The sequence below is a fragment of the Urtica dioica genome, chromosome 8, assembly GCF_054948205.1.
Source record: "Urtica dioica subsp. dioica isolate 48M chromosome 8, U.dioica_male_clone48M_v1_H2, whole genome shotgun sequence".
NCBI classification, from domain to species: Eukaryota; Viridiplantae; Streptophyta; class Magnoliopsida; order Rosales; family Urticaceae; genus Urtica; species Urtica dioica.
The window spans coordinates 3,397,081-3,401,112 of NC_142763.1; the positions used below are offsets into that span (position 1 = coordinate 3,397,081).

General features: G+C 34.9%; 1 long non-coding RNA gene across 5 annotated transcripts; it reads left to right on the forward strand.

Moving 5' to 3' along the window:
- The first annotated feature begins 241 nt into the window (after positions 1–241).
- Positions 242–3,768, forward strand: LOC149387329 (uncharacterized). Of its 5 annotated transcripts, XR_016300809.1 has the most exons (10): positions 242–363; positions 554–664; positions 766–832; positions 914–1,118; positions 1,193–1,268; positions 1,539–1,582; positions 2,147–2,339; positions 2,414–2,560; positions 2,656–2,774; positions 3,448–3,768. It is a non-coding gene; the product is annotated as an uncharacterized LOC149387329 (long non-coding RNA). The 5 variants fall into 5 exon arrangements; XR_016300808.1 differs by lacking the exon at positions 1,193–1,268 and having other exon boundaries at positions 914–1,135; XR_016300807.1 differs by lacking the exon at positions 1,193–1,268.
- The last annotated feature ends 264 nt before the right edge of the window (positions 3,769–4,032 follow it).

The window sequence follows — 4,032 nt, forward strand, 5'->3', positions numbered from 1 at the left end:
TATATATGATATATATATATATATATATATATATATATATATATATAAACAATCACTGTACTATGCGTCACATATGCATGTATAAATAATAATAATAATAACTAAAGTTTTGTATACATATTTACCCACCAATTATACTAAAACACACATCCTACGTAAGCACACACTTTAAACTTGAAATTTTATATATGATTATGAAATATCTAAAAAAAATTTAATAAGCTAGTTTTCGGGGTTTCACACACATCATCTTCAGTACTGCAAGATGTGAAGAGTGAAAGACCTCTCGCTGAATTTTTAGGGCAAGAGAATATCTAAAACAGACGTGTGACGGGAGTAATATCTAAAGTATTAGAAAAGGAGGTTAAAAAAAAAAAATACATCCATATGATTTCATTACTTAGCCTTGGTAGAATGCCTCAAGCCTTTTTTGGTCTCCATGTTTTACTGTAGGTTGATTTTGGTAGGACTGACACGGATCATTTGATTGTGTATAGTAGAAAGCTTGCTTTCAAGTAGTTGTTAGTGAATTGGTTTTGTTTTTCATCTGCAGATTATTTTAATTCCTGCTGATATAAAACAAAATCTCGTTACAGTTCCAAGTAGTGGATTGGATATCCAAGCATCTGCTCTACTTATCACTGTTGGCAAATCGGCTACTGAGGTGATGATTTCAATATCGCATTCCGATATTCTATAAAATAAATATCCATGATTCTAACCTTGTTCCGGTTTTGGTATTGCAACAAATATATCGATGCCCAGAATGTTGATATCTTTTCAGAGCTGGAATGTCTTGATGATTTTATTCCTCAAACTTTGACTAATACAGGTAACTATGAGAACTTTTCCGATCCCTATTTTCGTGTGTCGTACATTTTAATGAATAAGGCTATTATATGTTCTCAAACAGAGAATGAGGAAAGTCAGTTGCAATCCGAACGTGATACTGATTCCAAGCACGTGAACAAGTTTTTAACCTCTTATGGTTCTGACCTAGAAGTTGAAAACTCTATAAAAGTAACTTGCCCTGTGGAAGATTTTAGCTCTCAAGCACATTATTCCATTGACTCGTCAGCATTCACAATGTGTGAAGAAGTTCCAGTGAATAATAAGAGGTCAGAAATCAAGGCAGGTATTTGTTTGATGCCAGTGTGTATGTGTTTATAAGAATATGCTTACACTGTAATAGATTGATCAAGTCGATTAAATTACAAGTGGCTGGACTTTTTTTGGTGGTGACACATCTGAGGGCACTATTGTGTCTGGTATGTTCATTTCAGCTGATTGCAAAGTATGCTTTGGTACAGGCGGGAATGTTTTTGGGTACTTTTGTCTTTTTGAATGCCGTAAATAAATTGAGGTGGCTATTTACAAAAAATTTACAAAAAGTTGACTATCTAGCAATTCTTACACTTTTGGTAACTTGTTTGACTAATTTTTTGTTTTTTTTTCATACTTGATATTTATTTATTTAGTTGTACTTCTGGTAGTATTTCTTTTCATTTATCTTTTCCGGTTGCCCTTTTCTTGTGCAGATTATGGACACTTCTAAACAGAAGTCTCCACAGGCCAATCAAAGGTGCTTAAATACATATCTCTAACCCAATTTCACATCTGAATCAGATTGTGTGTAAAGATATTTTGGTACATATGCCATTCTTTTTTTTAAAAGAGCCAACCTAATATTTTTCCTTGGTTGTATGAAGAGAAGCATATGAAGTTGGAATTAAGGCTCTAAGGTTGATAAGGCTTAAATATTTAGTCAAGTAATAGCTTAGAATACTTTTGAGCTTGAGTTGCAACGTCAAACCTGGGGGGAAAAAATACCAATACCAGGACATGTGAAGAAAATTGTGGCCTTATTTGATTTCCTGTTAAGAGTTGTACGTATATCCACATTAAGATCAGGGATATGCTTTCCTCTTGATTTTCAAAACAAAGTTCTTCTTTGGTGCTGTGTTATTTTGAATTGATCCAACGGGGAATGCTTCACAAACAACACTACTAAAAGTTTGTTTTGAAATACTTTCCTTGCAAGAATTGAGAGGATGTAAGGAAAAAAAAAGTCGTACAAACCAATAAATCGGTGTAATTTGCTTTTTTTTTTTTTTTTTTTTTGGATATTTTTCTTCTTCCTATTCAGTGCTGACGATTCTTTCCGCGAGGATGCTTATCGAGTAGAGAATTTGTTTTCACCATAACACGCACAATACTCGGACGACGATCAACCACGTGAACAGGTTCAGCCAACTGCCGTGTAAGTTAATTACCAGACATACATGGATAAGAAAACCGGCGCCAGATTGTCGAAGATAGACACTGAACTCTTTTATGAGGTAACTTTTGATAAATACTGTAGTACCGATTTTCAATTGAAGCCTAGGCTTACATGCTCTAATATGCTGTTTAGGCTGTTCGGCAATTTGGGACCGATTTCACCATGATTCAACAACTATTCCCCAATCGCACACGCGGTCAAGTGAAATAAAAAAATTTAAGAGGGAAGAACGTCAACATCCCTTGCTGCTCTCCGAAGCTGCGATGAATCGTGCGAAAGGTAAAACGTTCTCCTTGTTGCTTTTTCTCTTCTTCTCTAACTTAAACTTGTATCATAACCTTATGTTTTGTGGGTGAATGTGATTCTGGTTATAGATCATACACATTTCGAGCTTGTGATTGAACAACTGCAAAAAGACGCTGCGGCGAAACAGGAGTCTTGTGGAGTGTATTCGGCTGCGATCAGTGGAGAGGACGAGGCTGAGGATGCTAATGTATGGCTCTTTATTTATCTTAAAATTGTTCTTTTATGCTACTATATAAACTGAGATTTACCCACCTAAATGTTTTATTTTATTTTTTAATGGGTTATACTGCTTCAAACCCCACCCCCAAAAAAAAAGCCCGGCTTCTTGCAGTGTAAGCAACAGATTGGAAAACTATGATCAAGATAAATATAAAACAGCAAGAAGAATGATAGGTGATGAGAGGTTTATCCTGGTTCGGTCTATATTGACCTACATACAGCCTTGTAAGGAAATTCACTATCAATGATTGCATCCCCAAGATCATCGAGTACAGCTTTTGACTTACAATTAATCTCTGAATCATCTCCGACAGTGTTTCAAAGCCCTCATAAGTTTCTCTCAATGCTGTGGCAACTAATCTCACACCCTCGTTACATGCCCTGCCTTTAAATAGAAGCTGAGGATCTGTAACATGCCAAGTCACATGAGTTATGATCCAACGGTGAAGTTCGCAGAAATCTGCAGTTTTCTAATTTAACCCTCCAACTTTACGGAAATAACAATTACTAGCTAATGATCGACCAATTACTAGACCGAGAATTTTATGGTTCGTGGTTCTAGTTTTTGACTGCTAACTAGACACCAAATGTTTCTTCTATAAGATGATTTTATAACCGCAAATTTTATGATGTAATTGCAGGTTGTTGTTACGAGACCCGAGCCAAACGACGAAGCCGCTGACGAGCAAGAAGCAGAAGTTACTGAAGCTCAAAACAGTTCGTTAAAGTCTAATAAAAGCGAGGACCAAACACCATTTTCTTTTTTCCAACAGTAAAACAGTTTCAGCATTATTATTATTATTTTTTTTACTCTTATCATTATTTTTTACCGAGAATCTTTCATTTCAAGCATCAAGCCCAAAAAGAATGATGATGTATACTCTTCCTTATAGTTCAGCTACTTTACCATAAATATATTAATTATAGACATGATTATTGTCTGCCAAATGGCGTTAAAATATATATGCGTAGTACCTATATATGCATGGGTAGTTGAGGTATTGGGAAATTATTAGGTAACGAAGTTAATTGTCAAACCTGCAATGCGGTTGGGCCAGCTGATAAATAGCTTGATGTCTGACGATAAGCTACAAATAATTCAAAATCCTTTCTTAGAAAAAAATAAATAAATCCATTTGACTAATTGTGGAATCAAATATATTATTGAAGAATTTGTTCCAAATAGCCAACTCCTAATATTCTATATTCTAATTAAAGTTTCATTT